At 40.9% G+C, this 13,539-nt stretch overlaps 1 protein-coding gene across 4 annotated transcripts in view; it reads left to right on the top strand.

The window, feature by feature from the left end:
• Positions 1–721: 721 nt before the first annotated feature.
• The window catches only part of GALNT13 (polypeptide N-acetylgalactosaminyltransferase 13), a 238,940-nt gene continuing 226,122 nt past the window's right edge, over positions 722–13,539 (top strand). For all 4 annotated transcript variants that reach the window (XM_083350454.1, XM_083350456.1, XM_083350457.1 and 1 more), the window contains exon 1: positions 722–977. The gene's annotated coding sequence lies outside the window, so the exon portion shown is untranslated. The remainder of the gene's footprint in view (positions 978–13,539) is intronic.

Consider the following 13,539-nt stretch of genomic DNA (forward strand, 5'->3'; position numbering starts at 1 on the left):
GTGTACCATGCGCCTTCCTAGATCCCGCGGCAAAACTTCAGACCATCGAGTCATTAAAGAAGCAGGTTCCATTTTAAACAAGCCAGCAAGCAAGCTTTACACCAGAGGTCTTCAAACTTGGCCCTTTTCTGACTTGTGGACTTCAACTCCCAGAATTCCTTAGCCAGGCATGCTGGCTAAGGAATTCTGGGAGTTGAAGTCCACAAGTCAGAAAAGGGCCAAGTTTGAAGACCCCTGCTTTACACCGACGGGTGTGTGTTTGAGAGGGACAGAAAGAGACGCCCCCCCCCCAAAAAACCCCATTTGCTTCAGTCCCCCTCCCCCCCGCCGGGAGACTCAATGGTCCAGGCGCGCCAAAGCCGCGCCAAAGAGCTCGGAGGGCGGAGCGGTTACGTAAACGATCCCAGCAGCCCGAAGGAGAAGGCGGCCCGCCCTCCTTTGCGGACGGAGGAGGGCGCAGAAGGCAGAGCCAACCCCCGCCGCGCGCGTAACCCATTTGCTGGCCTCACTTCCCTGGGCGGGGAGATAGATAGATAGAGAGAGAGAGAGAGAGAGAGAGAGAGAGAGAGAGAGAAGGGGGGGTCGATTACGTAAAGGCTCCAGCTCAGCTCCAGCCAATCCCCTGGGTGCTTTTAAGAGGCGGAGCCGGAGGGAAAGGGGCGTGCCTTAGCCGCGCTGTCTTGCTTCTGTGCCGTGGCTGATATTATTAGTAACAGCTCCGGCAGCGGCCGCCGAGGTGCGAACGGTGTTCTGGTTCCATCCCAGAGGAGGGAAAGGGAAGCCCCGAGCAAACAGGGCAAAAGCCGGGCGAGGAATCCGCGAGATGAAGAAGCCTCCTTTGGCCGCGTTGGAAATTTTCCCTCGTCAGGCGTGTCCTATTTAATCGGGGCGGCGGGGGGGGGGGGAAATCCAGTTGGAGACGGGAAACCGGTCTTTCCTCCGAGCGGCAGCGACGGCGAGGCGAGACTCTTGGGCAGGTGAGCCGCAAAAAAAAAAAAAAAAAAAAGGGGGGGGGCAATAGCGAGGAGGCGATAGCTACCTGATGCCGGCGCCTCTCCAAGGCGAGGGCTGGCGGAGGAAAAGAAGTGTAACCGCAGAGGGTACTTGTCTACGTGTGATGACGGTGGGCTCCGGCAGATCGTGAGAAAGGGACGACCCGTAACTTTGGCTAAGGCGCGTCTGCCCCCTTGTCTGGCGGCGGCGGCGGCGGCACCACCACGCGGGCTCCCGGGCTGGTTTGCAGCGGCTCGCAAGGCCGGGGGGGGGGGGGGGAGAGCAGCAGTAACTTTCTGCTCGGCTTTTTTCTTTTTGTTGTTGTTGTTGTTGAGCCACGGATGTTGGGAGGCTCCTGTGGCAGGGTGGTGAATCGGTCGGAGCAGCTGTTTTGGGAGGGCAGGGTCGGCGGAAGAAGAAGAAGAAGAAGAAGAGCGGGCGCGTTCACTTCTTCCCCCTTTTTTTTAAAAAAAATAATGAAATGAATCTGCTTGTTGGTACGAAACTGCATCTCTCCTTCAACCAGGGGTAGGCAACCTCGGCTCTTTTATGACTCATGGACTTCAACTCCCAGAATTCCTGAGGCAGCTATGCTGCCTCAGGAATTCTGGGAGTTGGAGTCCATGAGTCATAAAAGAGCCGAGGTTGCCTACCCCTGCCTTAAACGGAGGGTGGGTGGCTTGGCTGAAGCTTGGCGCCTTCCAAGCTTCCTAAGGCCGAGGGGGGAGGGGCAGGGCTGGTCTCTTTTCCAGATCCAACGAAGTGCGCGGTAGGTTTCGCACGGGACACCGTGGTTTTCCTTTTTTTTTTTTTTCCTTCCCCCCCTTGGTTTCTGTGACCTAAAGACGCAAGCGGGGCGATACGGTGCTTTGGAAAAGGCGACCGCGAAAGAGTCTCTCGCCTTTATTTTTATTTTTCCATCTCTGGCTGATGGTTGCTCGAGGGCAAAACGTACTGCTGCTGCTAGCCGCAGCTGGTGCCGATTGTCTGCTTGCTTGGCTGCGGATCGTGGACTCCGGACGGGCTGGGCGGATGAAAGGATCAAGAGAGGCTTAAGCACTTCACGTTCCCTCCTTCCTTTTTTTCCCCGCTAGAAGATTTGCTACCGCGGAGGAATTTCGACGAATCCACATTTATCATCACATCATGGTTCCTCTTTAAAGTGAGGAAGAAAATACTGGATAGTGAGGAATCCTGAGTTAGGAGGCTGCTCGGGGGTTTTCTGTCTGGTCAGAGGGCCACTGGATGCTGTTTTGTTGGTTTTTTTTATGTCAGAAGTCAGCTGGGGAAAAGTGTACTGGTGTCCTTGAACACATCTAAACTCCTTTGCCTCAATAGTAAGCAAGCATCGTTACCGTATTTGTTATGCCTGTCCAGAATTTCCATTTCTCTCCTGCCAACATATTTGAGCTATATTTTTTTGGATTTTGAAATTTACTAGTTTGGTTGCCCTGTGATCCTTTAAAATCTTTGCACCCAGGTTTTTTTTTAATCCTCTACTTGCCAGTTTCTGTGAGATAATGCAGCTAAGGTCCATTGTACTCATAAGTACAGCTATTTATAAAGCATGCAGAATCTTAACCCCTAAGTTAAGATTCAGAAAATCTTATATTCAGAAAAACATGGCTGGCATACCTTTTGCAAAGATTTCGGAATCAAATCGGTATGTCAGTCCATCTAGTAAATATATCCAAATTTAGTAGATCTTCATGATTAGGTATTATTGAGATTTCTATCTACCGGTATGGTATGTATGCTCAAAACTAATACCAACTCTTCTTTACAAATAAGTGTGCCTGTAAACCTCATGGGAACTTCTGAGTAAATGTGGAAAAATCAGGTAGTTAAGCTGCAATCTTACACATGTCTTCTTTTTGAGGAAATAGGGTGTGTTTCCCTCCATCTGTTGGTTTCTTTCTCAGTTCTATATAAAAGAAGCAAAATGCCTGTAATTATTCAAATCTATGAGGATACTTACTATTGTAAAGAATTTTAAATACAGAAAAAAGTAATTTTGAAGTATGCTAGGCAATGGACATTGCTTAAATGAACTCTTGAAAATATGAGATCCAGCAAGACAGTTTTGTAAACCAGTGTTCAGAAATGATACAATTTAAGATGACGTATTTACCTATTGGCCATAATACTAAAAGGAGGCATTTCAATATTTTGACTACAGGCTGCCATTAACTATATGGACTCTATGCCGAGGAGTTGGTTTTGCAGGAGAGAGCTGCCATGAATTCCTTTTTTTCCAGAACCTACTGGTAGTTGTAAAGCAGGATTGATTAGTATTGATTGCATATTACTTTAGGATCTCACTTTTTTGACTTACAAAAAGGTTAAGTCAGGCTAGATGTTTTTATTTTGTTTTTAAACGCATGTTTATATAGCAGAAAGACAGCAAGATCAAAAGCATGCTCTAGAATTTGTATGTAATACTGTATAGTTGAGACTGCTTCTTGGTCTAGGAAAACGAAATGCCACAAAAAGAATGAGTGTTCTTCAGCAAAATAAAGCTGGTAATGAAAATGGTATACTATGCAATTATCGTTAGGATACCATCTTAATTAAGTCTCTTGACAATGCACCTGAGATCCTGTGCTGGAGATGATTTTCTACGTTAACTGGTGGAGGGTTTGGGGATATTCTTATACACTTGATTTGTGGAACTTGTAATATCAGTGTACCCCTCTCTGGGAATATCTATACATTAATGAATATTCCAGGAAAGAATATGTTATCAAAGAGAACTTTGCTCCTTACAAGTAGCTATTTTCCATTTGTGGGCAAAAAACTCTTGGAGCACAATGTTTTTGACTTTGAAGTCTCATAGTCCAGGGTTTCAGTTTGTTCAGGGCAGGGATAAAGAAGGACTTACGATTCCCATTGGGGGCCCATTTTGAATTATGATTGCTTTAATTCCAACTACAGGTAGTCCTCGACTTATGACTAAAATTGAGCCCAACATTTCTGTTGTTAGGTGAGACAGTTATTAAATGAATTTTGCCCCAATCTTTCTTGCCACAGTTGTTAAGTGAATCACTGTCATTGTTAAAGTAGTAACGTGGTTGTTAAGTGAATCTGGCTTCCCCACTGATTTTGCTTGTCAGAAAATCACAAAAGGTGAACATGTGACCCCAGGACACTGCAGCCGTCATAAATATGAGTCAGTTGCCAAGTGTCTGAATTTTGATCATGTGACCCTGGGGATGCTGAATGATTGTAAGTGTGAAAAACGGTCATAAGTCACTTTTTTCATTGCCACTGTAACCTTGGTCGCTAAATGAACTGTTGTAAGTCAAGGATTACCTGTACACAAACGAGAAGGTTGATGGAAGTTGTGAGTTACAGGAAGTCTGGACAAAAAAGAACTGTAATGTAGGAAATGATGTTTTGATAGAAGATAGTTAAAGCAATTTCCATAGTTTCTGAAGTCAGTATATCTCCTAGTGCTTTTATATCTTTTAAAGAAACATTCACCATGAAATTCTAAACATATTTATTAGAAGATAACACCACTGTTATTGAACTCAGGGACATATCTTTCAGTAAACTAATTCAGTCCTTTATTGTATTATGCCTTCTATTATGCTTCAGAAACCAAGATGTCTGATTTAATTTTTGGTTCAGTTCTTATGCAAGCTTACATACAAAGGCACATTGTCCAAGGCTTTATTTCCTTTAAGATAGACTTGACCTTTCTAGTGCGTGTGGCAATGTATTTCTAAGGTTTAGCTTTAAATATTTTATGACCTCAGTCAGCCTTCTTTATTTAAAGCACCTTATACATAGGTGTTAAGGATAATATAAGGACGGAGTTACAATCCTAAGGAAAGAGCTATGATTCACTTTGGTCTTGAGAGCTGTAGAAGCTTCTTGGATGAGAAGCGAAATGTCTTTAAAGAAAAACAAAGTTCAGTTGCCTCTTGAAAAAGCACCTTTGGGACAACCATGACCTGGATGACTCAGAATCTCCATAGACTTTTCATCTTGAGATTACACACAAGGTCATGTTGGGTTCTTATATGGATAGGCTAATTTGCATTAAGAGCTGGTTTGGTGTAATGATTAAGGCACCAAGCGAGAAAGCTGGAGGATGATGGAGGGCTCTAGTCCCTCCTTGGACCCAAGCCAGTTGGGTGACATTAGCCATTCACTCATTCTCTCTGCCTTAGGAAGAAGGCAGCCTCAAATCACTTCCACAATTTTGCCTAGAAGATTTTAGGGACTAGTCCAAAAGGTTACCAAGAGTCAATAGTCAACTCACCCAAACAGTTTGAATTACGAGTTTCTGCAGATATATTTTATTATCTTACACTATTAGGCAATCAGAAAAATACCACTTTCCTGTTTGGTGACTATCCAAAATATTACAATTGTAGGCCCACTTGAAATTCATAGTGGCATGTGCTCTCAACTATGATGGCTTTAGTTTCTCCATATGGAATTTGAATTGCCACATTAAAGCAGCTTTTTAAAGATGTTATATTATTTTCTATTTTTAATCATGCTTTTATACTCTTTTGTTAATTAGTTATAAATATGGTTTTCAAATGAATATTTGTGCTGGACATATGGTTTTGAAAAGCAGAATCATCCAACTAGAACTACAATACATTTTTCTGTTGCAGAATAGATGGAAGCTGAATATCGAGGTGCTTTTGATTGCTTGAAAATACTCAAGAGGAAAAAATGATTAAGAGGACCCACGATCAGAATAAACCTGTTGGAAAAGGGGGAAAATATAGAATAGTAATTATCTGACTACTGAATTATTTGACTTTTAAGTTTCAATACAAACAATCTTCCCTTGCATGTAATTTAATTTAATTTTGCTTTGTACTGTAATAACTGAAAAATGAATGTATTTATGATAAAGTATATATGGAACTGGAAGGGACGCGGTGGCTCAGTGGGTTAGGACGCTGAGCTTGTCGATCAGAAGGTTGGCAGTTTGGCGGGTTGAATCCCAAGTGCCGCGTAACAGAGTGAGCGCCTGTTACTCATCCCAGCTTCTGCCAACCTAGCAGTTCGAAAGCACGTAAAAATGCAAGTAGAAAAATAGGGACCACTACGGTGGGAAGGTAACAGCGTTCCGTGCGCCTTTGGCGTCTAGTTATGCTGGCCACACGACCACAGAGACGTCCTCGGACAAGCACTGGCTTTTCGGCTTTGAAATGGAGATGAGCACCAGCCCCTAGAGTTGGAAACGACTAGCACACATGTGCGGGGAACTGATTTATTTTGGCAAAGATTTTTGTGATATAGGTGGATGTCCACTTACTATCTTGCACTTCTTAGTGGTCACTAAACTATTATAGAATGTATGTATGAATGGCCTTTCATACCTTCATAGTACTATTTGAAACAGTGTCAGGATTTGTGTATTCAGATATAACTTGAAGTTCAACTTGTGTGTTTGTCAGCAAAAGAGAAACATTTTAGTACAGGGGTCTTCAAACTTGACCCTTTTATGACTTGTGGGCTTCAACTCCCAGAATTCCTCAGCCAGCGTGCCAAGTTCGAAGACCCCTGTTTTAGTACATTAGATAAAGGGTATGTTTTGTATACAGCCTTTTAGAAAAAGCTCAGTATTTAGTGAACTGGTAATAGATTTAAAACCCTTAAAGGTAATTGGACCCTCTACACGGAAGAGTCTAGTCCTGTTATTGCAGAAGCCAATAAACAAAGCACTTGTCTAAATTCTCTGATAAAACATAATATTCTGTGTCACTTATTTAATCAAAGGAAAGATTGTGGTAATAATTGCTGCTTACAATGTGGCTTCTCTTTCCTGTCCCCCTCAAGTCTTCACTGATGTTTAAAAGGCTCCTATTTTAAATCCTTGATCTGCTACTTAAGAGATTACACTGCCCAGATGCATGTGTTCAAAGCAGGATTCCTGAATCATAACAGTTGTATAGAGGGCAGACTCTTGACAGTTACTGCTTGCCATGCAAGAGATGAGAAACACTTGTTGAAATTTGGCATCACAAAAGGCCCCATTTCCTTGATTTGTGCTCACTATTAGTGTACAAAATTGTGTCTACAGAAAAAAAAGTTGAAAGGATTAACATATCCCAAGTCTGAAATATTTTAAAGACTTGTAGTTTGGCTTCTACTCAGATGATACCGAGAACATTTAGCATGTTTTTGGACAAGTTATTATACAATATATCAATAGCTTAATCATATGCTTTTTTTCCATTGGGGTTAGAATGTATAGAATGTATCAAGATCTGTGGTTGTGCAGTGGTTAGAATTTAGTATTGCAGGCTAAATTCTGCCGAATGCCAGGAGTTCGATTCTGACTGGGGCTCAAGGTTGACTCAGCCTTCCATCCTTCCAAGGTTGGAAAAATGAGACCCAGATTGTTGGGGACAATATGCTGACTCTGTAAACCACTTAGAAAGGGCTGTGAAGCCCTGTGAAGCGCTATATAAGTCTAAGTATTAGTTAGTGTTAGTTAGTATATATAAAAAAGATCTATGCCCATGCCTTGGATTTGAAAAGAAACAAGCTTTGAAGGGTTCTCATAACCCAGCATCAGAACAGGTCAATACAGGTAGTCCTTGACTGTAATTGGACATGGAATTAAGGTCATAAGTTGCAGTAGTTGTTACATGGGTCACCATTTGACCATACCTGATTTTTGGAGTGGTTGTTTTAACTAACTGGCCATTTTATTCTTGTAAGGAAGTAAATGGTGGAAACTGACAAAAGCTGCAGAAAATAATTGCATTGTGATTGCAGGATGCTGCAAACGGTTGGTTGCTAACTGCCCAAAATTCAACCATATGATTGTGAGAGGAATGTTGCTGTTAGAAGTTGTAAATTGCTCTGTGTAGCTCTCTCATAACCTTGAAGGTTTGCTAAACAACTGGTCATTAAACAAAGACTACCTGTATGTCTGATTGTCAACCAAGTCTTGAAAGTCATCTAGCAACCCTTAGTTTCTTGACTATAATGCATGAGAAATTGGCAGAAGTCACATTCTGTCTTCTTGCCCCTCTTTCCTTGTCCTCCCATTTTAATCCTAAATATTATGTTGCGTTATGACATTAACTGATATATTTTGATCAGAAGTATTTGATAGTTGTAGTTATTTTCTGGTATGTAAGTATCTGCAACTTTCAGCTGGGATTATAAGGACTAAGCAGTTTGTTTCCTGATTCATAACCAATAGAGAATGAGCTGGCTTTAAATATTTTATACAGAGTTAAAGTGTAAGTTTGTGCAAATCTTTGAAAGAAGTGATTTGGAATGTGGGAATGCATGCAAAGCACTTCCCTTTGAATACTTAAAGCAACCATGTTTTTCCCCCCCAAGCTTGTAGGGTTGCTTTGTAGCTGATCTCTGCTAGGTCTGAATGCATGTGTAAGCACAGGTAATTCACTCTACTGGGAAAAATGCAAACTTAATGACTATATACTCCTAGTAGAGTGTGCAGCTTCTGTGTATCAAGTGAATAGTTCTGAATCAAGAAAATTGAAATTTCTTGACCTTTAGAGTGCCCTCATTATCCATTTGAGGTAAACCTGCTTTCTATGCATTCCTTGCTAATCAAATAACACATGGCAATGAAATCGAAATATAACTCTAGTCACTACTATCAAGGACCTGTGCAAACTATATTTGAGAAACTAGATTTAAAACTGAGGGCTAAAGTTACAGCATTGCAAGTAATATAAACCAAGTAGCTACTGTCTTGTTTGTAAAAGCAAAAATTATATTTTCTATTTGAATGTACTTGTTCAGACATGTCAAACACAAGGCCCGGGGGCCAGATCCGGCCCGCGAAGTGTTTTTTTGTGGCCCGCGAAGCCATCCTGGAAACAGGGAGGGAACGGCTCCCACTACCTTGGCCCTGGCCCAGAGACCCTCCTTCTGCCAGAGACCCTCTGATCTGTCCCACTCCTGCCCAGGCCCCCATAGGCACCCTTGATGCGAACAATGTAGAGCTGGCCATGCCCACCCAGTAGGCCATACGCACTCTAGCCACGCCCACCCAGCAGGCCACGCCCACCCTGGCCCTACCCACCCGGCCCCTTGAGGGCAACCGCAATGCTGATGCGGCCCTCAATGAAATTGAGTTTGACACCCCTGTTGTTTAATCATTCTACATACAACCCATTATTTTTTTTTCAAAACCCTCTGATTTAGTTACCGTATATGAACTTGATTGCAAAAATTCTCCTAAACTTTGTAAAATATGATTTTATCTGTATAACTCAGAATTAAATCTAATTTATAGGTAGGCTTTAAAATCTTGGTTGCTTGAAAATATTTCAGCAAGCTATGCCAACCTGTAGGCTACATTTTAAAATCCCACCTTATACACTTGAAAGACATATAATACCTGGACTGCAAAGGATGGATTTCCACTTTTCAATGGGCTGCTCAAATGCCATTGAGTTCCATAGGCTCTAATAAGATAAGATGAGGTGAATGCATCTCTAAGCTAGATTGGCTTCAGGTTTTTATGCACTTGATTTTAATAGTTTTAATGTGTTTTTTTAATGTTATTTGAAATTTTGATTGGGAGATGCCCAGAGTTTGTTATAAGATGGGCAGTTATATACATATGATAAATAATAAATCCATCAGCTAGAGCAGGGGTTCCCAACCGGGGGTGCTTGCACCCCCTGAGGGTGTGAGACAATATTCCAGGGAGTGCAAAAACTTGGGGTTTTCAAAATTATAGTGTATATGCGTAAGTTGTTGCTGTTATTTTGAACTTTTGTAAGGGGTGCGAGAATATATCAGAAGCGTTCTAGGGGTGTGGGGTATAGAAAAGGTTGGGAACTACTGAGCTAGAGGGTGTTGAAGTTTGTCTATATCATTGCAAAATGTTCCATAGTATGGATTATGGAGCAACATTTCCTGCTGGAATTTTGTGAGGGAAAATGTCTATTGTCAGGATGACAAAGAACCATCCCGGGAAGTTAAATTATGTAATTATCTAATGTTTTTGTGGGAATAGCCAGTTCTTCACGGATGCAGGTGTGTTTTATTTGGCTATATGAAAGGAAGTTGCGTGCTTGTCACAAACATCATACATGGGATAATATAATTTTTCTTAAAACTTCATTTTCTGAAGGCAAACCTTTTAATAAATACTCAGGGTGATGGATTATAAACTTATTTTATGTAGTTCCATCTCCCTTGCCTTGAACAGCGTTTTTTAAAACTATATGAAACATACAGCCACAATCAAAAAGAACAATTCAAGGAAATTTTTAAATAGAATTAAAATTTAAATAGAATTTTGGCCACCTCAGCTGCAGTATGTTTCAGAAAAGCTATGGTAGAGCTAAAAGCTGCAGATTGAAAATTATTAGAAAATAATTTAAGATTAAGATGGTACTAATCTAAATATATGTTAATTTATTCCCCCCCCCAAAATCCAGTTTAATTTACCATACATATGAAGACTGCTAAGCAACTAGTAGTATGCTATCATATCTATGAAATAAATATACATATCTTAAAATAGTGGGAATGAAATGATAATTCATGCTTTTTTTTCTTAAAGTCTGTGATATTATTTTCCAAGTGTTATATTGTTCTGAGGTTTGAGTGCATTTCACCTTAGGGCTTGAAATCCTGAATCCTGTCAAATCAGTCAGCTAGTCTTAACATCTATCAGTGTTTCACAAACCTGGCGACTTTAAGATGTATGGACAGCCAACTGTCCCTTCTAACAGTAAAGAAGAAAACTGCTAAACAATAGCCGCCGGCTTCTGTTTCAGAAGAAGAATAGCATTTCGTGCAACAAACATTAACATTTTAGTTTATATTCCTGTGCCCAGAGTAGTAAATTTAAAGCACTGTTGCATATAAAGCACTGTTGGTAGGAAAATAAGCATATAGAAATAGTGTGTGCTAAAACACTAGTGTATGAAGCAACAGGGTAACGCTTAATACAGAGGTGGGCAATCCAGTACCTTCCAGATGTTTACGATTTCAAATTCCAGAAGCTTCACCCATCACTGTCAATGGCAAAAGTTGTGAGAGTTGTAGTGAAAGTCAGCAGTTACTTTGTGAAATAATTCAAAGTTGCTGCTTTAAAAAAATGGTATTCCAGTTTAAGGTGGAGCCACTGGCTTAGGTGCACTCCTGCTTCTGTTTTTACTTTAGTCCAGACATGTCAAACACAAGGCCTGGGGGCCAGATCCAGCCCGCGAAGTGGTTTCATGTGGCCCGTGAAGCCATCCTGGAAACAGTGAGGGAACGGCCCCCACTGCCTTGGCCCTGGCCCAGAGACCCTCCTTCTGCCAGAGACCCTCAGATCTGTCCCACTCCTGCCCAGGCCCCCATAGGCACCCTTGATGCGAACGATGTAGAGCTGGCCATGCCCACCCAGTAGGCCACGCCCACCCTGGCCATACCCACCCGGCCCCCTGAGGGCAACCGCAATGCTGATGCGGCCCTCAGTGAAATTGAGTTTGAAACCCCTGCTTTAGTCAGTAGAAGCTCGTGGCAAATATCCTGCGTCATATCCCACAAAACTGCTTTGAAACATTTGAGAACCTTCTCTAGCAATGAGTTTTTCCACCAAATTGTTCACTGGTGCAAAGATGATTTCAGATTTCGTTTTTTAAATAGATACACAGTAATTAAGCTCTGGCATAGGAAATTTTGTGATTTATTTGCCACCATACCTGGAACACTGGTGGAGCAATTATTTTGAACTGCATTAACCTTGCTGTTGTATTTATTAATGTTATGATGTCAGTTTTGTTTTGCAATTATTATAATTGAGCACATCAAATGTCTCTTCAGAGCTCTGAAGACTTGAGATTTAAATGCTTCATTTCCTCTCAGTTCTTTATTATTTTGATGCTCCATTCTCTTTTCAGTTTGATTGTATAATAGTGTTTAAGGGGGTTCCAGTTAAATATTTTGCAGCAATTGTTCTTCCTCAAAGGGGACTGTCTTTTATGTTCTAATTAGGTACCTTTAGTGCAGAGAACTGGTTTGGCTATACATTTTCTGTCTGCTTTGATTCAAGTTAGAGATTTTGAGTTGATCCTTGATACAGGTTTTAGAAATCAGTATAAAAGATAAAGGTAGTGTGAGAAGCATAATGATATATAAATCCAACTCGCCTAATATTTTTGAAATAACTTTTAAAAATGTAATTTTATAATTTAAAATAATGTTTTATATAGCAAATATGTATATTACCTCTGATTATTTTTGGCTGTCTGATAAGATCTAATAGAGTTGGCATGTTTCAATTCCTATTGCTTTAGTGTCCTCTGGTAGGACCATGTGATATTATTTACTTACATCCTGCCTTTATTATTTTTTATAAAAAACTCAAGTCAGTTAGCATACGGTATCTAATGCTTCTTCCTTCTCTTATTTTCCCCACAACAATAAGTCTGTGAGGTAAGTTGGACAGTGACTGGCCTAATATCACTCAGTTGGTTTTCTTGGCTAAGGCCGGACTTGAATTCTCAGTTTCCCCGGTTTAAAGTCTGGTGCCTTAACTACTAGATCTAACTGGCTCTCTAAGGCCTTTTTCATTGTGATGGCTGACCTATGGAACAGCTTTTGTCTTTGAGATCAGGATGGTTCCAATCCTGCCTAAAGACCTGTTTTTTTCCCCTAGGTCAGGAAGTCTTATGAGCCTGCCTGGTATTTGTTGGTTTCAACTGCCTGCAGTGCAACATAACTTATTATACTACTGAGTAGAATACCTCATATTTTTTAGTTAGTTGATGTTGCCTCTCTGACTCACGTGTTGAGTGGGCAACTATACAAATTGAATAAATAAGCAAAAATTATCTTTAAATGTTGCTCTAGCCATCAACATGAATAGGAAAAAGTATAATTAATCGGTGGAATATTGAATTCCTCTATTTTCCCTTTAAGGTTGGGGGAAGCAGTTGCAATAATCCTATTGACTGCTACTCCCATTTACAAATAACTGCTATCCAGAATAGATTTACGACCCTACACAAGTAATACTTTTTTTTGTAACATTAATTTAACTTGGTTGCAGAAAAAAAATTACTAGCATTATCCAATAGAAGAACATAGTGTTCCTTCCCATTACTCAAAAAGTTGCAGAGGAAAATGAAAAAGCTGTCTAAAAAAGCTGAAAAAGCATTTATATAGTCCTTTGGTTAAAGAGGGGAAAATGTTTGAGCCTTCCTATCCCAAGTAAACTGGGTTTGTCCCATTAACATGGTAGTTCAAAATAGTTTTATTTTTCATTAATAACAGTCTGCCTTTGTTGAGTTATAGAATAACTTCATCTCTGAAACTTTTGTAGGAGATGTAGGCTTAGATGAATTGTCAGTGACACTCAAAGGTTCAGTTTAACTTTCACTGATCTCATACATACATACTTACACATCCTAGTTAGTTTAGTACAGGGGTGTCAAACTGCTGGCCTGCGGGCCGGATGCACCATGCAGAAACCGCGCTCACCCCATTGCCGGCAATGGCAAAACCGTCCCGATACGTTGCATGATGTCATGTGACGTCGTGAGTTTGACATGTCTGGTTTAGTAGAACATAAACACCAAT

This window comes from Vipera ursinii, assembly GCF_947247035.1.
Source record: "Vipera ursinii genome assembly, chromosome: 1".
NCBI classification, from domain to species: Eukaryota; Metazoa; Chordata; class Lepidosauria; order Squamata; family Viperidae; genus Vipera; species Vipera ursinii.